The following is a 23,821-nucleotide window of genomic DNA, read 5'->3' on the forward strand; positions in this document are numbered from 1 at the left end:
CTAGGAGGCTAGAAATTTAAGGGAGCCCTAAGGATCATCCATTCCAGCCCCATTCCTCTGCCCTGCGTGAACACCTAAGAGGCTAGAAATTTAAGGGGCCCCTAAGGGTCATCCATTCCAGCCCCATTCCTCTACCCTGCATGAACACCTAGGAGGCTAGAAATTTAAGGGGCTCCAAAAGGTCATCCATTCCAGCCCCATTCCTCTGCCCTGCGTAAACACCTAGGAGGTGAGAAATTTAAGGGACCCCTAAGGGTCATCCATTCCAGCCCCATTCCTCTGCCCTGCGTGAACAACTAGGAGGCTAGAAATTTAAGGGCCCCTAAGGGTCATCCGTTCCAGCCCCATTCCTCTGCCCTGCGTGAACACCTAGGAGGCTAGAAATATAAGGGACCCCTAAGTGTCATCCATTCCAGCCCCATTCCTCTGCCCTGCGTGAACACCTAGGAGGCTGGAAATTTAAGGGACCCCTAAGGGTCATCCATTCCAGCCCCATTCCTCTGCCCGGCGTGAACACCTAGGAGGCTAGAAATTTGAGGAGCCCCTAAGGGTCATCTATTCCAGCCCCACTCCTCTGCCCTGCAAGAACACTTGGAGGCTAGAAATTGAAGGGGCCCCTAAGGGTAATCCATTCCAGCCCCATTCCTCTGCCCTGCGTGAACACCTAAGAGGCTAGAAATTTAAGGGACCCCTAAGGGTCATCCATTCCAGCCCCATTCCTCTGCCTTGCGTGAACACCTAGGAGGCTAAAAATTGAAGGTGCCCGTAAGGGTCATCCATTCCAGCCCCATTCCTCTGCCCTGCGTGAACACCTAGGAGGCTAGAAATTGAAGGGCCCCTAAGGGTCATCCATTCCAGCCCCAATCCTCTGCCTTGCAAGAACACCTAGGAGGCTAGAAATTGAAGGGGCCCCTAAGTGTCATCCATTCCAGCCCCATTGCTCTGCCCTGCAAGAACAACTAGGAGGCTAGAAATTGAAGGGGCCCCTAAGGGTAATCCATTCCAGCCCCATTCCTCTGTCCTGCGTGAACACCTAGGAGGCTAGAAATTTAAGGGGCCGCTAAGGGTCATCCATTCCAGCCTCATTCCTCTGCCCTGCGTGAACACCTAGGAGGCTAGAAATTTAAGGGGGCCCTAAGGGTCATCCATTCCAGCTCCATTCATCTGCCCTGCAAGAACACCTAGGAGGCTAGAAATTTAAGGGGCCCCTAAGGGTCATCCATTCCAGCCCCATTCCTCTGCCCTGCAAGAACACCTAGGAGGCTAGAAATTGAAGGGGCCCCTATGGGTAATCCATTCCAGCCCCATTCCTCTGTCCTGCGTGAACACCTAGGAGGCTAGAAATTTAAGGAGCCCCTAAGGGTCATCCATTCCAGCCTCATTCCTCTGCCCTGCGTGAACACCTAGGAGGCTAGAAATTGAAGGGGCCCCTAAGGGTCATCCATTCCAGCCCCATTCCTCTGCCCTGCGTGAACACCTAGGAGGCTAGAAACTGAAGTGGCCCCTAAGGGTAATCCATTCCAGCCCCATTCCTCTGTCCTGCGTGAACACCTAGGAGGCTAGAAATTTAAGGGGCCCCTAAGGGTCATCCATTCCAGCCTCATTCCTCTGTCCTGCGTGAACACCTAGGAGGCTAGAAATTTAAGGAGCCCCTAAGCGTCATCCATTCCAGCCCCATTCCTCTGCCCTGCGTGAACACCTAGGAGGCTAGAAATTTAAGGGACCCCTAAGGGTCATCCATTCCAGCCTCATTCCTCTGCCTTGCGTTAACACCTAGGAGGCTAGAAATTTAAGGGACCCCTAAGGATCATCCATTCCAGCCCCATTCCTCTGCCCTGCGTGAACACCTAAGAGGCTAGAAATTTAAGGGACCCCTAAGGGTCATCCATTCCAGCCCCATTCCTCTACCCTGCGTGAACACCTAGGAGGCTAGAAATTTAAGGGACCCCTAAAGGTCATCCATTCCAGCCCCATTCCTCTGCCCTGCGTAAACACCTAGGAGGTGAGAAATTTAAGGGACCCCTAAGGGTCATCCATTCCAGCCCCATTCCTCTGCCCTGCGTGAACAACTAGGAGGCTAGAAATTTAAGGAGCCCCTAAGGGTCATCCATTCCAGCCCCATTCCTCTGCCCTGCGTGAACACCTAGAAGGCTAGAAATATAAGGGACCCCTAAGCGTCATCCATTCCAGCCCCATTCCTCTGCCCTGCGTGAACACCTAGGAGGCTGGAAATTTAAGGGACCCCTAAGGGTCATCCATTCTAGCCCCATTCCTCTGCCCTGCGTGAACACCTAGGAGGCTAGAAATTTAAGGGGCCCCTAAGGGTCACCATTCCAGCCCCAATCCTCTGCCCTGCGTGAACACCTAGGAGGCTAGAAATTTAAGGGGCCCCTAAGGGTCATCCATTCCAGCCCCATTCCTCTGCCCGGCGTGAACACCTAGGAGGCTAGAAATTTAAGGAGCCCCTAAGGGTCATCTATTCCAGCCCCACTCCTCTGCCCTGCAAGAACACTTGGAGGCTAGAAATTGAAGGGGCCCCTAAGGGTAATCCATTCCAGCCCCATTCCTCTGCGCTGCGTGAACACCTAAGAGGCTAGAAATTTAAGGGACCCCTAAGGGTCATCCATTCCAGCCCCATTCCTCTGCCTTGCGTGAACACCTAGGAGGCTAAAAATTGAAGGGCCCGTAAGGGTCATCCATTCCAGCCCCAATCCTCTGCCCTGCGTGAACACCTAGGAGGTTAGGAATTTAAGGCGCCCCTAAGGGTCATACTTTCCAGCCCCATTCCTCTGCCCTGCGTGAACACCTAGGAGGCTAGAAATTGAAGTGGCCCCTAAGGGTAATCCATTCCAGCCCCATTCCTCTGTCCTGCGTGAACACCTAGGAGGCTAGAAATTTAAGGGGCCCCTAAGGGTCATCCATTCCAGCCTCATTCCTCTGTCCTGCGTGAACACCTAGGAGGCTAGAAATTTAAGGAGCCCCTAAGCGTCATCCATTCCAGCCCCATTCCTCTGCCCTGCGTGAACACCTAGGAGGCTAGAAATTTAAGGGACCCCTAAGGGTCATCCATTCCAGCCTCATTCCTCTGCCTTGCGTTAACACCTAGGAGGCTAGAAATTTAAGGGACCCCTAAGGATCATCCATTCCAGCCTCATTCCTCTGCCCTGCGTGAACACCTAAGAGGCTAGAAATTTAAGGGTCCCCTAAGGGTCATCCATTCCAGCCCCATTCCTCTACCCTGCGTGAACACCTAGGAGGCTAGAAATTTAAGGTGCTCCTAAAGGTCATCCATTCCAGCCCCATTCCTCTGCCCTGCGTAAACACCTAGGAGGTGAGAAATTTAAGGGACCCCTAAGGGTCATCCATTCCAGCCCCATTCCTCTGCCCTGCGTGAACAACTAGGAGGCTAGAAATTTAAGGAGCCCCTAAGGGTCATCCATTCCAGCCCCATTCCTCTGCCCTGCGTGAACACCTAGGAGGCTAGAAATATCAGGGACCCCTAAGCGTCATCCATTCCAGCCCCATTCCTCTGCCCTGCGTGAACACCTAGGAGGCTGGAAATTTAAGGGACCCCTAAGGGTCATCCATTCTAGCCCCATTCCTCTGCCCTGCGTGAACACCTAGGAGGCTAGAAATTTAAGGGGCCCCTAAGGGTCACCATTCCAGCCCCAATCCTCTGCCCTGCGTGAACACCTAGGAGGCTAGAAATTTAAGAGGCCCCTAAGGGTCATCCATTCCAGCCCCATTCCTCTGCCCGGCGTGAACACCTAGGAGGCTAGAAATTTAAGGAGCCCCTAAGGGTCATCTATTCCAGCCCCACTCCTCTGCCCTGCAAGAACACTTGGAGGCTAGAAATTGAAGGGGCCCCTAAGGGTCATCCATTCCAGCCCCATTCCTCTGCCCTGCGTGAACACCTAGGAGGCTAGAAATTTAAGGAGCCCCTAAGGGTCATCTATTCCAGCCCCATTCCTCTGCCCTGCAAGAACACTTGGAGGCTAGAAATTGAAGGGGCCCCTAAGGGTAATCCATTCCAGCCCCATTCCTCTGCCCTGCGTGAACACCAAGGAGGCTAGAAATTTAAGGGGCCCCTAAGGGTCATCCATTCCAACCCCATTCCTCTGCCTTGCGTGAACACCTAGGAGGCTAAAAATTGAAGGGGCCCCTAAGGGTCATCCATTCCAGCCCCATTCCTCTGCCCTGCGTGAACACCTAGGAGGCTAGAAATTTAAGGGACCCCTAAGGGTCATCCATTCCAGCCTCATTCCTCTGCCTTGCGTTAACACCTAGGAGGCTAGAAATTTAAGGGACCCCTAAGGATCATCCATTCCAGCCTCATTCCTCTGCCCTGCGTGAACACCTAAGAGGCTAGAAATTTAAGGGGCCCCTAAGGGTCATCCATTCCAGCCCCATTCCTCTACCCTGCGTGAACACCTAGGAGGCTAGAAATTTAAGGTGCTCCTAAAGGTCATCCATTCCAGCCCCATTCCTCTGCCCTGCGTAAACACCTAGGAGGTGAGAAATTTAAGGGACCCCTAAGGGTCATCCATTCCAGCCCCATTCCTCTGCCCTGCGTGAACAACTAGGAGGCTAGAAATTTAAGGAGCCCCTAAGGGTCATCCATTCCAGCCCCATTCCTCTGCCCTGCGTGAACACCTAGGAGGCTAGAAATATCAGGGACCCCTAAGCGTCATCCATTCCAGCCCCATTCCTCTGCCCTGCGTGAACACCTAGGAGGCTGGAAATTTAAGGGACCCCTAAGGGTCATCCATTCTAGCCCCATTCCTCTGCCCTGCGTGAACACCTAGGAGGCTAGAAATTTAAGGGGCCCCTAAGGGTCACCATTCCAGCCCCAATCCTCTGCCCTGCGTGAACACCTAGGAGGCTAGAAATTTAAGAGGCCCCTAAGGGTCATCCATTCCAGCCCCATTCCTCTGCCCGGCGTGAACACCTAGGAGGCTAGAAATTTAAGGAGCCCCTAAGGGTCATCTATTCCAGCCCCACTCCTCTGCCCTGCAAGAACACTTGGAGGCTAGAAATTGAAGGGGCCCCTAAGGGTCATCCATTCCAGCCCCATTCCTCTGCCCTGCGTGAACACCTAGGAGGCTAGAAATTTAAGGAGCCCCTAAGGGTCATCTATTCCAGCCCCATTCCTCTGCCCTGCAAGAACACTTGGAGGCTAGAAATTGAAGGGGCCCCTAAGGGTAATCCATTCCAGCCCCATTCCTCTGCCCTGCGTGAACACCAAGGAGGCTAGAAATTTAAGGGGCCCCTAAGGGTCATCCATTCCAACCCCATTCCTCTGCCTTGCGTGAACACCTAGGAGGCTAAAAATTGAAGGGGCCCCTAAGGGTCATCCATTCCAGCCTCATTCCTCTGCCTTACGTGAACACCTAGGAGGCTAGAAATTTAAGGAGGCACTAAGGGTCATCCATTCCAGCTCCATTCATCTGCCCTGCAAGAACACCTAGGAGGCTAGAAATTGAAGGGGCCCCTAAGTGTCATCCATTCCAGCCCCATTCCTCTGCTCTGCAAGAACACCTAGGAGGCTAGAAATTGAAGGGGCCCCTATGGGTAATCCATTCCAGCCCCATTCCTCTGTCCTGCGTGAACACCTAGGAGGCTAGAAATTTAAGGAACCCCTAAGGGTCATCCATTCCAGCCTCATTCCTCTGCCCTGCGTGAACACCTAGGAGGCTAGAAATTTAAGCGGCCCCTAAGGGTCATCCATTCCAGCCCCAATCCTCTGCCCTGCGTGAACACCTAGGAGGCTAGAAATTGAAGTGGCCCCTAAGGGTAATCCATTCCAGCCCCATTCCTCTGTCCTGCGTGAACACCTAGGAGGCTAGAAATTTAAGGGGCCCCTAAGGGTCATCCATTCCAGCCTCATTCCTCTGTCCTGCGTGAACACCTAGGAGGCTAGAAATTTAAGGAGCCCCTAAGCGTCATCCATTCCAGCCCCATTCCTCTGCCCTGCGTGAACACCTAGGAGGCTAGAAATTTAAGGGACCCCTAAGGGTCATCCATTCCAGCCTCATTCCTCTGCCTTGCGTTAACACCTAGGAGGCTAGAAATTTAAGGGACCCCTAAGGATCATCCATTCCAGCCCCATTCCTCTGCCCTGCGTGAACACCTAAGAGGCTAGAAATTTAAGGGGCCCCTAAGGGTCATCCATTCCAGCCCCATTCCTCTACCCTGCGTGAACACCTAGGAGGCTAGAAATTTAAGGGGCTCCTAAAGGTCATCCATTCCAGCCCCATTCCTCTGCCCTGCGTAAACACCTAGGAGGTGAGAAATTTAAGGGACCCCTAAGGGTCATCCATTCCAGCCCCATTCCTCTGCCCTGCGTGAACAACTAGGAGGCTAGAAATTTAAGGTGCCCCTAAGGGTCATCCATTCCAGCCCCATTCCTCTGCCCTGCGTGAACACCTAGGAGGCTAGAAATATCAGGGACCCCTAAGCGTCATCCATTCCAGCCCCATTCCTCTGCCCTGCGTGAACACCTAGGAGGCTGGAAATTTAAGGGACCCCTAAGGGTCATCCATTCTAGCCCCATTCCTCTGCCCTGCGTGAACACCTAGGAGGCTAGAAATTTAAGGGGCCCCTAAGGGTCACCATTCCAGCCCCAATCCTCTGCCCTGCGTGAACACCTAGGAGGCTAGAAATTTAAGGGGCCCCTAAGGGTCATCCATTCCAGCCCCATTCCTCTGCCCTGCGTGAACACCTAGGAGGCTAGAAATTTAAGGAGCCCCTAAGGGTCATCTATTCCAGCCCCACTCCTCTGCCCTGCAAGAACACTTGGAGGCTACAAATTGAAGGGGCCCCTAAGGGTTATCCATTCCAGCCCCATTCCTCTGCCCTGCGTGAACACCTAAGAGGCTAGAAATTTAAGGGACCCCTAAGGGTCATCCATTCCAGCCCCATTCCTCTGCCTTGCGTGAACACCTAGGAGGCTAAAAATTGAAGGGGCCCGTAAGGGTCATCCATTCCAGCCCCATTCCTCTGCCCTGCGTGAACACCTAGGAGGCTAGAAATTGAAGGGCCCCTAAGGGTCATCCATTCCAGCCCCAATCCTCTGCCTTGCAAGAACACGTAGGAGGCTAGAAATTGAAGGGGCCCCTAAGTGTCATCCATTCCAGCCCCATTGCTCTGCCCTGCAAGAACAACTAGGAGGCTAGAAATTGAAGGGGCCCCTAAGGGTAATCCATTCCAGCCCCATTCCTCTGTCCTGCGTGAACACCTAGGAGGCTAGAAATTTAAGGGGCCCCTAAGGGTCATCCATTCCAGCCTCATTCCTCTGCCCTGCGTGAACACCTAGGAAGCTAGAAATTTAAGGGGCCCCTAAGGGTCATCCATTCCAGCCCCATTCCTCTGCCCTGCGTGAACACCTAGGAGGCTAGAAATTTAAGGCGCCCCTAAGGGTCATACTTTCCAGCCCCATTCCTCTGCCCTGCGTGAACACCTAGGAGGCTAGAAATTGAAGGGGCCCCTAAGGGTCATCCATTCCAGCCGCATTCCTCTGCCTTGCGTGAACACCTAGGAGGGTAGAAATTGAAGGGGCCCCTAAGGGTGATCCATTTCAGCCCCCATCCTCTGCCTTGCATGAACACCTAGGAGGCTAGAAATTGAAGGGGCCCCTAAGGGTCATCCATTCCAGCCCCATTCCTCTGCCCTGCGTGAACACCTAGGAGGCTAGAAATTTAATTGGCCCCTAAGGGTCATCCATTCCAGCCCCATTCCTCTGCCCTGCAAGAACACCTAGGAGGCTAGAAATTTAAGGGACCCCTAAGGGTCATCCATTCCAGCCCAATTCCTCTGCCCTGCGTGAACACCTAGGAGGCGAGAAATTTAAGGAACCCCTAAGGGTCATACTTTCCAACCCCATTCCTCTGCCCTGCGTGAACACCTAGGAGGCGAGAAATTTAAGGGGCCCCTAAGGGTCATCCATTCCAGCCCCATTCCTCTGCCCTGTGTGACCACCTAGGAGGCTAGAAATTTAAGGGGCCCCTAAGGGTCATCCATTCCAGCCCCATTCCTCTGCCCGGCGTGAACACCTAGGAGGCTCGAAATTTAAGGAGCCCCTAAGGGTCATCTATTCCAGCCCAATTCCTCTGCCCTGCAAGAACACTTGGAGGCTAGAAATTGAAGGGGCCCCTAAGGGTAATCCATTCCAGCCCCATTCCTCTGCCCTGCGTGAACACCTATGAGGCAAGAAATTTAAGGGACCCCTAAGGGTCATCCATTCCAGCCCCATTCCTCTGCCCTGCGTGAACACCTAAGAGGCTAGAAATTTAAGGGGCCCCTAAGCGTCATTCATTCCAGCCCAATTCCTCTGTCTTGCGTGAACACATAGGAGGCTAAAAATTGAAGGGGCCCCTAAGGGTCATCCATTCCAGCCTCATTCCTCTGCCTTGCATGAACACCTAGGAGGCTAGAAATTTAAGAGACCCCTAAGGATCATCCATTCCAGCCCCATTCATCTGCCCTGCAAGAACACCTATGAGGCTAGAAATTTAAGGTGCCCCTAAGTGTCATCCATTCCAGCCCCTTTGATCTGCCCTGCAAGAACAACTAGGAGGCTAGAAATTGAAGGGGCCCCTAATAGTAATCCATTCCAGCCCCATTCCTCTGTCCTGCGTGAACACCTAGGAGGCTAGAAATTTAAGGGGCCCCTAAGGGTCATCCATGCCAGCCTCATTCCTCTGCCCTGCGTGAACACCTAGGAGGCTAGAAATTTAGGGGCCCCTAAGGGCCATCCATTCCAGCACCATTCCTCTGCCCTGCGTGAACACCTAGGAGGCTAGAAATTTAAGGGGCCCCTAAGGGTCATCCATTCCAGCCCCATTCCTCTGCCCTGCGTGAACACCTAGGAGGCTAGAAATTGAAGGGGCCCCTAAGGGTAATCCATTCCAGCGCCATTCCTCTGTCCTGCGTGAACACCTAGGAGGCTAGAAATTTAAGGGGCCGCTAAGGGTCATCCATTCCAGCCTCATTCCTCTGGCCTGCGTGAACACCTAGGAGGCTAGAAATTTAAGGGGCCAATAAGGGTCATCCATTCCAGCCCCATTCCTCTGCCCTGCGTGAACACCTAGGAGGCTAGAAATTTAAGGGGCCCCTAAGGGTCATCCATTCCAGCCCCATTCCTCTGCCCTGCGTGAACACCTAGGAGGCTAGAAATTTAAGGGGCCCCTAAGGGTAATCCATTCCAGCCCCAATCTTCTCCCTTGCATGAACACCTAGGAGGCTAGAAATTGAATGCGTCCCTAAGGGTCATCCATTCCAGCCCCATTCCTCTGCCCGGCGTGAACACCTAGGAGGCTAGAAATTTAAGGAGCCCCTAAGGGTCATCTATTCCAGCCCCACTCCTCTGCCCTGCAAGAACACTTGGAGGCTAGAAATTGAAGGGGCCCCTGAGGGTTATCCATTCCAGCCCCATTCCTCTGCCCTGCGTGAACATCTAAGAGGCTAGAAATTTAAGGGACCCGTAAGGGTCATCCATTCCAGCCCCATTCCTCTGCCCTGCATGAACACCTAGGAGGCTAGAAATTTAAGGTATCCCTAAGGGTCATCCATTCCAGCCCCAATCCTCTGCCTTGCAAGAACACGTAGGAGGCTAGAAATTGAAGGGGCCCCTAAGTGTCATCCATTCCAGCCCCATTGCTCTGCCCTGCAAGAACAACTAGGAGGCTAGAAATTGAAGGTGCCCCTAAGGGTAATCCATTCCAGCCCCATTCCTCTGTCCTGCGTGAACACCTAGGAGGCTAGAAATTTAAGGGGCCCCTAAGGGTCATCCATTCCATCCTCATTCCTCTGCCCTGCGTGAACACCTAGGAGGCTAGAAATTTAAGGGGCCCCTAAGGGTCATCCATTCCAGCCCCATTCCTCTGCCCTGCGTGAACACCTAGGAGGCTAGAAATTTAAGGCGCCCCTAAGGGTCATACTTTCCAGCCCCATTCCTCTGCCCTGCGTGAACACCTAGGAGGCTAGAAATTGAAGGGGCCCCTAAGGGTCATCCATTCCAGCCGCATTCCTCTGCCCTGCGTGAACACCTAGGAGGCTAGAAATTTAAGGGGCCCCTAAGGGTGATCCATTTCAGCCCCAATCCTCTGCCTTGCATGAACACCTAGGAGGCTAGAAATTGAAGGGGCCCCTAAGGGTCATCCATTCCAGCCCCATTCCTCTGCCCTGCGTGAACACCTAGGAGGCTAGAAATTTAATTGGCCCCTAAGGGTCATCCATTCCAGCCCCATTCCTCTGCCCTGCAAGAACACCTAGGAGGCTAGAAATTTAAGGGACCCCTAAGGGTCATCCATTCCAGCCCCTTTGATCTGCCCTGCAAGAACAACTAGGAGGCTAGAAATTGAAGGGGCCCCTAAGAGTAATCCATTCCAGCCCCATTCCTCTGTCCTGCGTGAACACCTAGGAGGCTAGAAATTTAAGGGGCCCCTAAGGGTCATCCATGCCAGCCTCATTCCTCTGCCCTGCGTGAACACCTAGGAGGCTAGAAATTTAGGGGCCCCTAAGGGCCATCCATTCCAGCACCATTCCTCTGCCCTGCGTGAACACCTAGGAGGCTAGAAATTTAAGGGGCCCCTAAGGGTCATCCATTCCAGCCCCATTCCTCTGCCCTGCGTGAACACCTAGGAGGCTAGAAATTGAAGGGGCCCCTAAGGGTAATCCATTCCAGCGCCATTCCTCTGTCCTGCGTGAACACCTAGGAGGCTAGAAATTTAAGGGGCCGCTAAGGGTCATCCATTCCAGCCTCATTCCTCTGGCCTGCGTGAACACCTAGGAGGCTAGAAATTTAAGGGGCCAATAAGGGTCATCCATTCCAGCCCCATTCCTCTGCCCTGCGTGAACACCTAGGAGGATAGAAATTTAAGGGGCCCCTAAGGGTCATCCATTCCAGCCCCATTCCTCTGCCCTGCGTGAACACCTAGGAGGCTAGAAATTTAAGGGGCCCCTAAGGGTAATCCATTCCAGCCCCAATCTTCTCCCTTGCATGAACACCTAGGAGGCTAGAAGTTGAAGGCGTCCCTAAGGGTCATCCATTCCAGCCCCATTCCTCTGCCCGGCGTGAACACCTAGGAGGCTAGAAATTTAAGGAGCCCCTAAGGGTCATCTATTCCAGCCCCACTCCTCTGCCCTGCATGAACACCTAGGAGGCTAGAAATTGAAGGGGCCCCTAAGGGTTATCCATTCCAGCCCCATTCCTCTGCCCTGCGTGAACACCTAAGAGGCTAGAAATTTAAGGGACCCGTAAGGGTCATCCATTCCAGCCCCATTCCTCTGCCCTGCGTGAACACCTAGGAGGTTAGAAATTTAAGGTATCCCTAAGGGTCATCCATTCCAGCCCCAATCCTCTGCCTTGCAAGAACACGTAGGAGGCTAGAAATTGAAGGGGCCCCTAAGTGTCATCCATTCCAGCCCCATTGCTCTGCCCTGCAAGAACAACTAGGAGGCTAGAAATTGAAGGGGCCCCTAAGGGTAATCCATTCCAGCCCCATTCCTCTGTCCTGCGTGAACACCTAGGAGGCTAGAAATTTAAGGGGCCCCTAAGGGTCATCCATTCCATCCTCATTCCTCTGCCCTGCGTGAACACCTAGGAGGCTAGAAATTTAAGGGGCCCCTAAGGGTCATCCATTCCAGCCCCATTCCTCTGCCCTGCGTGAACACCTAGGAGGCTAGAAATTTAAGGCGCCCCTAAGGGTCATACTTTCCAGCCCCATTCCTCTGCCCTGCGTGAACACCTAGGAGGCTAGAAATTGAAGGGGCCCCTAAGGGTCATCCATTCCAGCCGCATTCCTCTGCCCTGCGTGAACACCTAGGAGGCTAGAAATTTAAGGGGCCCCTAAGGGTGATCCATTTCAGCCCCAATCCTCTGCCTTGCATGAACACCTAGGAGGCTAGAAATTGAAGGGGCCCCTAAGGGTCATCCATTCCAGCCCCATTCCTCTGCCCTGCGTGAACACCTAGGAGGCTAGAAATTTAATTGGCCCCTAAGGGTCATCCATTCCAGCCCCATTCCTCTGCCCTGCAAGAACACCTAGGAGGCTAGAAATTTAAGGGACCCCTAAGGGTCATCCATTCCAGCCCAATCCCTCTGCCCTGCGTGAACACCTAGGAGGCGAGAAATTTAAGGAACCCCTAAGGGTCATACTTTCCAGCCCCATTCCTCTGCCCTGCGTGAACACCTAGGAGGCGAGAAATTTAAGGGACCCCTAAGGGTCATCCATTCCAGCCCCATTCCTCTGCCCTGCGTGAACACCTAAGAGGCTAGAAATTTAAGGGACCCCTAAGGGTCATCTATTCCAGCCCAATTCCTCTGCCCTGCAAGAACACTTGGAGGCTAGAAATTGAAGGGGCCCCTAAGGGTAATCCATTCCAGCCCCATTCCTCTGCCCTGCGTGAACACCTAGGAGGCTAGAAATTTAAGGGACCCCTAAGGGTCATCCATTCCAGCCCCATTCCTCTGCCCTGCGTGAACACCTAAGAGGCTAGAAATTTAAGGGGCCCCTAAGCGTCATTCATTCCAGCCCCATTCCTCTGCCTTGCGTGAACACATAAGAGGCTAAAAATTGAAGGGGCCCCTAAGGGTCATCCATTCCAGCCTCATTCCTCTGCCTTGCATGAACACCTAGGAGGCTAGAAATTTAAGAGACCCCTAAGGATCATCCATTCCAGCCCCATTCATCTGCCCTGCAAGAACACCTAGGAGGCTAGAAATTTAAGGTGCCCCTAAGTGTCATCCATTCCAGCCCCTTTGATCTGCCCTGCAAGAACAACTAGGAGGCTAGAAATTGAAGGGGCCCCTAAGAGTAATCCATTCCAGCCCCATTCCTCTGTCCTGCGTGAACACCTAGGAGGCTAGAAATTTAAGGGGCCCCTAAGGGTCATCCATGCCAGCCTCATTCCTCTGCCTTGCGTGAACACCTAGGAGGCTAGAAATTTAGGGGCCCCTAAGGGCCATCCATTCCAGCACCATTCCTCTGCCCTGCGTGAACACCTAGGAGGCTAGAAATTTAAGGGGCCCCTAAGGGTCATCCATTCCAGCCCCATTCCTCTGCCCTGCGTGAACACCTAGGAGGCTAGAAATTGAAGGGGCCCCTAAGGGTAATCCATTCCAGCGCCATTCCTCTGTCCTGCGTGAACACCTAGGAGGCTAGAAATTTAAGGGGCCGCTAAGGGTCATCCATTCCAGCCTCATTCCTCTGGCCTGCGTGAACACCTAGGAGGCTAGAAATTTAAGGGGCCAATAAGGGTCATCCATTCCAGCCCCATTCCTCTGCCCTGCGTGAACACCTAGGAGGCTAGAAATTTAAGGGACCCCTAAGGGTCATCCATTCCAGCCCCATTCCTCTGCCCTGCGTGAACACCTAGGAGGCTAGAAATTTAAGGGGCCCCTAAGGGTCATCCATTCCATCCTCATTCCTCTGCCCTGCGTGAACACCTAGGAGGCTAGAAATTTAAGGGGCCCCTAAGGGTCATCCATTCCAGCCCCATTCCTCTGCCCTGCGTGAACACCTAGGAGGCTAGAAATTTAAGGCGCCCCTAAGGGTCATACTTTCCAGCCCCATTCCTCTGCCCTGCGTGAACACCTAGGAGGCTAGAAATTGAAGGGGCCCCTAAGGGTCATCCATTCCAGCCGCATTCCTCTGCCCTGCGTGAACACCTAGGAGGCTAGAAATTTAAGGGGCCCCTAAGGGTGATCCATTTCAGCCCCAATCCTCTGCCTTGCATGAACACCTAGGAGGCTAGAAATTGAAGGGGCCCCTAAGGGTCATCCATTCCAGCCCCATTCCTCTGCCCTGCGTGAACACCTAGGAGGCTAGAAATTTAATTGGCCCCTAAGGGTCATCCATTCCAGCCCCATTCCTCTGCCCTGCAAGAACACCTAGGAGGCTAGAAATTTAAGGGACCCCTAAGGGTCATCCATTCCAGCCCCTTTGATCTGCCCTGCAAGAACAACTAGGAGGCTAGAAATTGAAGGGGCCCCTAAGAGTAATCCATTCCAGCCCCATTCCTCTGTCCTGCGTGAACACCTAGGAGGCTAGAAATTTAAGGGGCCCCTAAGGGTCATCCATGCCAGCCTCATTCCTCTGCCCTGCGTGAACACCTAGCAGGCTAGAAATTTAGGGGCCCCTAAGGGCCATCCATTCCAGCACCATTCCTCTGCCCTGCGTGAACACCTAGGAGGCTAGAAATTTAAGGGGCCCCTAAGGGTCATCCATTCCAGCCCCATTCCTCTGCCCTGCGTGAACACCTAGGAGGCTAGAAATTGAAGGGGCCCCTAAGGGTAATCCATTCCAGCGCCATTCCTCTGTCCTGCGTGAACACCTAGGAGGCTAGAAATTTAAGGGGCCGCTAAGGGTCATCCATTCCAGCCTCATTCCTTTGGCCTGCGTGAACACCTAGGAGGCTAGAAATTTAAGGGGCCAATAAGGGTCATCCATTCCAGCCCCATTCCTCTGCCCTGCGTGAACACCTAGGAGGCTAGAAATTTAAGGGGCCCGTAAGGGTCATCCATTCCAGCCCCATTCCTCTGCCCTGCGTGAACACCTAGGAGGCTAGAAATTTAAGGGGCCCCTAAGGGTAATCCATTCCAGCCCCAATCTTCTCCCTTGCATGAACACCTAGGAGGCTAGAAATTGAAGGCGTCCCTAAGGGTCATCCATTCCAGCCCCATTCCTCTGCCCTGCGTGAACACCTAGGAGGCTAGAAATTTAAGGAGCCCCTAAGGGTCATCTATTCCAGCCCCACTCCTCTGCCCTGCATGAACACCTAGGAGGCTAGAAATTGAAGGGGCCCCTAAGGGTTATCCATTCCAGCCCCATTCCTCTGCCCTGCGTGAACACCTAAGAGGCTAGAAATTTAAGGGACCCGTAAGTGTCATCCATTCCAGCCCCATTGCTCTGCCCTGCAAGAACAACTAGGAGGCTAGAAATTGAAGGGGCCCCTAAGCGTAATCCATTCCAGCCCATTCCTCTGTCCTGCGTGAACACCTAGGAGGCTAGAAATTTAAGGGGCCCCTAAGGGTCATCCATTCCATCCTCATTCCTCTGCCCTGCGTGAACACCTAGGAGGCTAGAAATTTAAGGGGCCCCTAAGGGTCATCCATTCCAGCCCCATTCCTCTGCCCTGCGTGAACACCTAGGAGGCTAGATATTTAAGGCGCCCCTAAGGTTCATACTTTCCAGCCCCATTCCTCTGCCCTGCGTGAACACCTAGGAGGCTAGAAATTGAAGGGGCCCCTAAGGGTCATCCATTCCAGCCGCATTCCTCTGCCCTGCGTGAACACCTAGGAGGCTAGAAATTTAAGGGGCCCCTAAGGGTGATCCATTTCAGCCCCAATCCTCTGCCTTGCATGAACACCTAGGAGGCTAGAAATTGAAGGGGCCCCTAAGGGTCATCCATTCCAGCCCCATTCCTCTGCCCTGCGTGAACACCTAGGAGGCTAGAAATTTAAGGGGCCAATAAGGGTCATCCATTCCAGCCCCATTCCTCTGCCCTGCGTGAACACCTAGGAGGCTAGAAATTTAAGGGACTCCTAAGGGTCATCCATTCCAGCCCCATTCCTCTGCCCTGCGTGAACACCTAGGAGGCTAGAAATTTAAGGGGCCCCTAAGGGTCATCCATTCCATCCTCATTCCTCTGCCCTGCGTGAACACCTAGGAGGCTAGAAATTTAAGGGGCCCCTAAGGGTCATCCATTCCAGCCCCATTCCTCTGCCCTGAGAGAACACCTAGGAGGCTAGAAATTTAAGGCGCCCCTAAGGGTCATACTTTCCAGCCCCATTCCTCTGCCCTGCGTGAACACCTAGGAGGCTAGAAATTGAAGGGGCCCCTAAGGGTCATCCATTCCAGCCGCATTCCTCTGCCCTGCGTGAACACCTAGGAGGCTAGAAATTTAAGGGGCCCCTAAGGGTGATCCATTTCAGCCCCAATCCTCTGCCTTGCATGAACACCTAGGAGGCTAGAAATTGAAGGGGCCCCTAAGGGTCATCCATTCCAGCCCCATTCCTCTGCCCTGCGTGAACACCTAGGAGGCTAGAAATTTAATTGGCCCCTAAGGGTCATCCATTCCAGCCCCATTCCTCTGCCCTGCAAGAACACCTAGGAGGCTAGAAATTTAAGGGACCCCTAAGGGTCATCCATTCCAGCCCCTTTGATCTGCCCTGCAAGAACAACTAGGAGGCTAGAAATTGAAGGGGCCCCTAAGAGTAATCCATTCCAGCCCCATTCCTCTGTCCTGCGTGAACACCTAGGAGGCTAGAAATTTAAGGGGCCCCTAAGGGTCATCCATGCCAGCCTCATTCCTCTGCCCTGCGTGAACACCTAGGAGGCTAGAAATTTAGGGGCCCCTAAGGGCCATCCATTCCAGCACCATTCCTCTGCCCTGCGTGAACACCTAGGAGGCTAGAAATTTAAGGGGCCCCTAAGGGTCATCCATTCCAGCCCCATTCCTCTGCCCTGCGTGAACACCTAGGAGGCTAGAAATTGAAGGGGCCCCTAAGGGTAATCCATTCCAGCGCCATTCCTCTGTCCTGCGTGAACACCTAGGAGGCTAGAAATTTAAGGGGCCGCTAAGGGTCATCCATTCCAGCCTCATTCCTCTGGCCTGCGTGAACACCTAGGAGGCTAGAAATTTAAGGGGCCAATAAGGGTCATCCATTCCAGCCCCATTCCTCTGCCCTGCGTGAACACCTAGGAGGCTAGAAATTTAAGGGGCCCGTAAGGGTCATCCATTCCAGCCCCATTCCTCTGCCCTGCGTGAACACCTAGGAGGCTAGAAATTTAAGGGGCCCCTAAGGGTAATCCATTCCAGCCCCAATCTTCTCCCTTGCATGAACACCTAGGAGGCTAGAAATTGAAGGCGTCCCTAAGGGTCATCCATTCCAGCCCCATTCCTCTGCCCTGCGTGAACACCTAGGAGGCTAGAAATTTAAGGAGCCCCTAAGGGTCATCTATTCCAGCCCCACTCCTCTGCCCTGCATGAACACCTAGGAGGCTAGAAATTGAAGGGGCCCCTAAGGGTTATCCATTCCATCCCCATTCCTCTGCCCTGCGTGAACACCTAAGAGGCTAGAAATTTAAGGGGGCCCTAAGGGTCATCCATTCCAGCTCCATTCATCTGCCCTGCAAGAACACCTAGGAGGCTAGAAATTGAAGGGGCCCCTAAGCGTAATCCATTCCAGCCCATTCCTCTGTCCTGCGTGAACACCTAGGAGGCTAGAAATTTAAGGGGCCCCTAAGGGTCATCCATTCCATCCTCATTCCTCTGCCCTGCGTGAACACCTAGGAGGCTAGAAATTTAAGGGGCCCCTTAGGGTCATCCATTCCAGCCCCATTCCTCTGCCCTGCGTGAACACCTAGGAGGCTAGATATTTAAGGCGCCCCTAAGGGTCATACTTTCCAGCCCCATTCCTCTGCCCTGCGTGAACACCTAGGAGGCTAGAAATTGAAGGGGCCCCTAAGGGTCATCCATTCCAGCCGCATTCCTCTGCCCTGCGTGAACACCTAGGAGGCTAGAAATTTAAGGGGCCCCTAAGGGTGATCCATTTCAGCCCCAATCCTCTGCCTTGCATGAACACCTAGGAGGCTAGAAATTGAAGGGGCCCCTAAGGGTCATCCATTCCAGCCCCATTCCTCTGCCCTGCGTGAACACCTAGGAGGCTAGAAATTTAATTGGCCCCTAAGGGTCATCCATTCCAGCCCCATTCCTCTGCCCTGCAAGAACACCTAGGAGGCTAGAAATTTAAGGGACCCCTAAGGGTCATCCATTCCAGCCCAATTCCTCTGCCCTGCGTGAACACCTAGGAGGCGAGAAATTTAAGGAACCCCTAAGGGTCATACTTTCCAGCCCCATTCCTCTGCCCTGCGTGAACACCTAGGAGGCGAGAAATTTAAGGGACCCCTAAGGGTCATCCATTCCAGCCCCATTCCTCTGCCCTGCGTGAACACCTAAGAGGCTAGAAATTTAAGGGACCCCTAAGGGTCATCTATTCCAGCCCAATTCCTCTGCCCTGCAAGAACACTTGGAGGCTAGAAATTGAAGGGGCCCCTAAGGGTAATCCATTCCAGCCCCATTCCTCTGCCCTGCGTGAACACCTAGGAGGCTAGAAATTTAAGGGACCCCTAAGGGTCATCCATTCCAGCCCCATTCCTCTGCCCTGCGTGAACACCTAAGAGGCTAGAAATTTAAGGGGCCCCTAAGCGTCATTCATTCCAGCCCCATTCCTCTGCCTTGCGTGAACACATAGGAGGCTAAAAATTGAAGGGGCCCCTAAGGGTCATCCATTCCAGCCTCATTCCTCTGCCTTGCATGAACACCTAGGAGGCTAGAAATTTAAGAGACCCCTAAGGATCATCCATTCCAGCCCCATTCATCTGCCCTGCAAGAACACCTAGGAGGCTAGAAATTTAAGGTGCCCCTAAGTGTCATCCATTCCAGCCCCTTTGATCTGCCCTGCAAGAACAACTAGGAGGCTAGAAATTGAAGGGGCCCCTAAGAGTTATCTATTCCAGCCCCATTCCTCTGTCCTGCGTGAACACCTAGGAGGCTAGAAATTTAAGGGGCCCCTAAGGGTCATCCATGCCAGCCTCATTCCTCTGCCTTGCGTGAACACCTAGGAGGCTAGAAATTTAGGGGCCCCTAAGGGCCATCCATTCCAGCACCATTCCTCTGCCCTGCGTGAACACCTAGGAGGCTAGAAATTTAAGGGGCCCCTAAGGGTCATCCATTCCAGCCCCATTCCTCTGCCCTGCGTGAACACCTAGGAGGCTAGAAATTGAAGGGGCCCCTAAGGGTAATCCATTCCAGCGCCATTCCTCTGTCCTGCGTGAACACCTAGGAGGCTAGAAATTTAAGGGGCCGCTAAGGGTCATCCATTCCAGCCTCATTCCTCTGGCCTGCGTGAACATATAGGAGGCTAAAAATTGAAGGGGCCCCTAAGGGTCATCCATTCCAGCCTCATTCCTCTGCCTTGCATGAACACCTAGGAGGCTAGAAATTTAAGAGACCCCTAAGGATCATCCATTCCAGCCCCATTCATCTGCCCTGCAAGAACACCTAGGAGGCTAGAAATTTAAGGTGCCCCTAAGTGTCATCCATTCCAGCCCCTTTGATCTGCCCTGCAAGAACAACTAGGAGGCTAGAAATTGAAGGGGCCCCTAAGAGTAATCCATTCCAGCCCCATTCCTCTGTCCTGCGTGAACACCTAGGAGGCTAGAAATTTAAGGGGCCCCTAAGGGTCATCCATTCCAGCCTCATTCCTCTGCCTTGCGTGAACACCTAGGAGGCTAGAAATTTAGGGGCCCCTAAGGGCCATCCATTCCAGCACCATTCCTCTGCCCTGCGTGAACACCTAGGAGGCTAGAAATTTAAGGGGCCCCTAAGGGTCATCCATTCCAGCCCCATTCCTCTGCCCTGGGTGAACACCTAGGAGGCTAGAAATTGAAGGGGCCCCTAAGGGTAATCCATTCCAGCACCATTCCTCTGTCCTGCGTGAACACCTAGGAGGCTAGAAATTTAAGGGGCCGCTAAGGGTCATCCATTCCAGCCTCATTCCTCTGGCCTGCGTGAACACCTAGGAGGCTAGAAATTTAAGGGGCCAATAAGGGTCATCCATTCCAGCCCCATTCCTCTGCCCTGCGTGAACACCTAGGAGGCTAGAAATTTAAGGGGCCCCTAAGGGTCATCCATTCCAGCCCCATTCCTCTGCCCTGCGTGAACACCTAGGAGGCTAGAAATTTAAGGGGCCCCTAAGGGTCATCCATTCCAGCCCCAATCTTCTCCCTTGCATGAACACCTAAGAGGCTAGAAATTTAAGGGGCCCCTAAGCGTCATTCATTCCAGCCCCATTCCTCTGCCTTGCGTGAACACATAGGAGGCTAAAAATTGAAGGGGCCCCTAAGGGTCATCCATTCCAGCCTCATTCCTCTGCCTTGCATGAACACCTAGGAGGCTAGAAATTTAAGAGACCCCTAAGGATCATCCATTCCAGCGCCATTCATCTGCCCTGCAAGAACACCTAGGAGGCTAGAAATTTAAGGTGCCCCTAAGTGTCATCCATTCCAGCCCCTTTGATCTGCCCTGCAAGAACAACTAGGAGGCTAGAAATTGAAGGGGCCCCTAAGAGTAATCCATTCCAGCCCCATTCCTCTGTCCTGCGTGAACACCTAGGAGGCTAGAAATTTAAGGGGCCCCTAAGGGTCATCCATGCCAGCCTCATTCCTCTGCCTTGCGTGAACACCTAGGAGGCTAGAAATTTAGGGGCCCCTAAGGGCCATCCATTCCAGCACCATTCCTCTGCCCTGCGTGAACACCTAGGAGGCTAGAAATTTAAGGGGCCCCTAAGGGTCATCCATTCCAGCCCCATTCCTCTGCCCTGCGTGAACACCTAGGAGGCTAGAAATTGAAGGGGCCCCTAAGGGTAATCCATTCCAGCGCCATTCCTCTGTCCTGCGTGAACACCTAGGAGGCTAGAAATTTAAGGGGCCGCTAAGGGTCATCCATTCCAGCCTCATTCCTCTGGCCTGCGTGAACACCTAGGAGGCTAGAAATTTAAGGGGCCAATAAGGGTCATCCATTCCAGCCCCATTCCTCTGCCCTGCGTGAACACCTAGGAGGCTAGAAATTTAAGGGGCCCCTAAGGGTCATCCATTCCAGCCCCATTCCTCTGCCCTGCGTGAACACCTAGGAGGCTAGAAATTTAAGGGGCCCCTAAGGGTCATCCATTCCAGCCCCAATCTTCTCCCTTGCATGAACACCTAGGAGGCTAGAAATTGAAGGGGTCCCTAAGGGTCATCCATTCCAGCCCCATTCCTCTGCCCTGCGTGAACACCTAGGAGGCTAGAAATTGAAGGGGCCCCTAAGGGTCATCCATTCCAGCCCCATTCCTCTGCCCTGCGTGAACACCTAGGAGGGTAGAAATTGAAGGGGCCCCTAAGGGTGATCCATTCCAGCCCCAATCCTCTGCCTTGCATGAACACCTAGGAGGCTAGAAATTGAAGGGGCCCCTAAGGGTCATCCATTCCAGCCCCATTCCTCTGCCCTGCGTGAACACCTAGGAGGCTAGAAATTTAAGGGGCCCCTAAGTGTCATCCATTCCAGCCCCATTCCTCTGCCCTGCGTGAACACCTAGGAGGCTAGAAATTTAAGGTATCCCTAAGGGTCATCCATTCCAGCCCAATTCCTCTGCCCTCCGTGAACACCTAGGAGGCGAGAAATTTAAGGAACCCCTAAGGGTCATACGTTCCAGCCCCATTCCTCTGCCCTGCGTGAACACCTAGGAGGCGAGAAATTTAAGGGACCCCTAAGGGTCATCCATTCCAGCCCCATTCCTCTGCCCTGCGTGAACACCTAAGAGGCTAGAAATTTAAGGGGCCCCTAAGGGTCATCCATTCCAGCCCAATTCCTCTGCCCTGCGTGAACACCTAGGAGGCTAGAAATTTAAAGAGCCCCTAAGGGTCATCCATTCCAGCCCCATTCCTCTGCCCTGCGTGAACACCTAGGAGGCTAGAAATATAAGGGACCCCTAAGCATCATCCATTCCAGCCCCATTCCTCTGCCCTGCGTGAACACCTAGGAGGCTGGAAATTTAAGGGACCCCTAAGGGTCATCCATTCCAGCCCCATTCCTCTGCCCTGCGTGAACACCTAGGAGGCTACAAATTTAAGGGGCCCCTAAGGGTCATCCATTCCAGCCCCAATCCTCTGCCCTGCGTGAACACCTAGGAGGCTAGAAATTTAAGGGGCCCCTAAGGGTCATCCATTCCAGCCCCATTCCTCTGCCCGGCGTGAACACCTAGGAGGCTAGAAATTTAAGGAGCCCCTAAGGGTCATCTATTGCAGCCCCATTCCTCTGCCCTGCAAGAACACTTGGAGGCTAGAAATTGAAGGGGCCCCTAAGGGTAATCCATTCCAGCCCCATTCCTCTGCCCTGCGTGAACACCAAGGAGGCTAGAAATTTAAGGGAACCCTAAGGGTCATCCATTCCAACCCCATTCCTCTGCCTTGCGTGAACACCTAGGAGGCTAAAAATTGAAGGGGCCCCTAAGGGTCATCCATTCCAACCTCATTCCTCTGCCTTACGTGAACACCTAGGAGGCTAGAAATTTAAGGGGGCCCTAAGGGTCATCCATTCCAGCTCCATTCATCTGCCCTGCAAGAACACCTAGGAGGCTAGAAATTGAAGGGGCCCCTAAGTGTCATCCATTCCAGCCCCATTCCTCTGCTCTGCAAGAACACCTAGGAGGCTAGAAATTGAAGGGGCCCCTATGGGTAATCCATTCCAGCCCCATTCCTCTGTCCTGCGTGAAAACCTAGGAGGCTAGAAATTTAAGGAACCCCTAAGGGTCATCCATTCCAGCCTCATTCCTCTGTCCTGAGTGAACACCTAGGAGGCTAGAAATTTAAGGGGCCCCTAAGGGTCATCCATTCCAGCCCCATTCCTCTGCCCTGCGTGAACACCTAGGAGGCTAGAAATTGAAGTGGCCCCTAAGGGTAATCCATTCCACCCCATTCCTCTGTCCTGCGTGAACACCTAGGAGGCTAGAAATTTAAGGGGCCCCTAAGGGTCATCCATTCCAGCCTCATTCCTCTGTCCTGCGTGAACACCTAGGAGGCTAGAAATTTAAGGAGCCCCTAAGCGTCATCCATTCCAGCCCCATTCCTCTGCCCTGCGTGAACACCTAGGAGGCTAGAAATTTAAGGGACCCCTAAGGGTCATCCATTCCAGCCTCATTCCTCTGCCTTGCGTTAACACCTAGGAGGCTAGAAATTTAAGGGACCCCTAAGGATCATCCATTCCAGCCCCATTCCTCTGCCCTGCGTGAACACCTAAGAGGCTAGAAATTTAAGGGGCCCCTAAGGGTCATCCATTCCAGCCCCATTCCTCTACCCTGCGTGAACACCTAGGAGGCTAGAAATTTAAGGGGCTCCTAAAGGTCATCCATTCCAGCCACATTCCTCTGCCCTGCGTAAACACCTAGGAGGTGAGAAATTTAAGGGACCCCTAAGGGTCATCCATTCCAGCCCCATTCCTCTGCCCTGCGTGAACAATTAGGAGGCTAGAAATTTAAGGAGGCCCTAAGGGTCATCCATTCCAGCCCCATTCCTCTGCCCTGCGTGAACACCTAGGAGGCTAGAAATATCAGGGACCCCTAAGCGTCATCCATTCCAGCCCCATTCCTCTGCCCTGCGTGAACACCTAGGAGGCTGGAAATTTAAGGGACCCCTAAGGGTCATCCATTCTAGCCCCATTCCTCTGCCCTGTGTGAACACCTAGGAGGCTAGAAATTTAAGGGGCCCCTAAGGGTCACCATTCCAGCCCCAATCCTCTGCCCTGCGTGAACACCTAGGAGGCTAGAAATTTAAGGGGCCCCTAAGGGTCATCCATTCCAGCCCCATTCCTCTGCCCGGCGTGAAGACCTAGGAGGCTAGAAATTTAAGGAGCCCCTAAGGGTCATCTATTCCAGCCCCACTCCTCTGCCCTGCAAGAACACTTGGAGGCTAGAAATTGAAGGGGCCCCTAAAGGTTATCCATTCCAGCCCCATTCCTCTGCCCTGCGTGAACACCTAAGAGGCTAGAAATTTAAGGGACCCCTAAGGGTCATCCATTCCAGCCCCATTCCTCTGCCTTGCGTGAACACCTAGGAGGCTAAAAATTGAAGGGGCCCGTAAGGGTCATCCATTCCAGCCCCATTCCTCTGCCCTGCGTGAACACCTAGGAGGCTAGAAATTGAAGGGCCCCTAAGGGTCATCCATTCCAGCCCCAATCCTCTGCCTTGCAAGAACACGTAGGAGGCTAGAAATTGAAGGGGCCC

The sequence above is a fragment of the Sceloporus occidentalis genome, unplaced genomic scaffold, assembly GCF_023333645.1.
Source record: "Sceloporus occidentalis isolate IW3139 unplaced genomic scaffold, rSceOcc1.0.p SCAF_8, whole genome shotgun sequence".
Classification (NCBI taxonomy): Eukaryota; Metazoa; Chordata; class Lepidosauria; order Squamata; family Phrynosomatidae; genus Sceloporus; species Sceloporus occidentalis.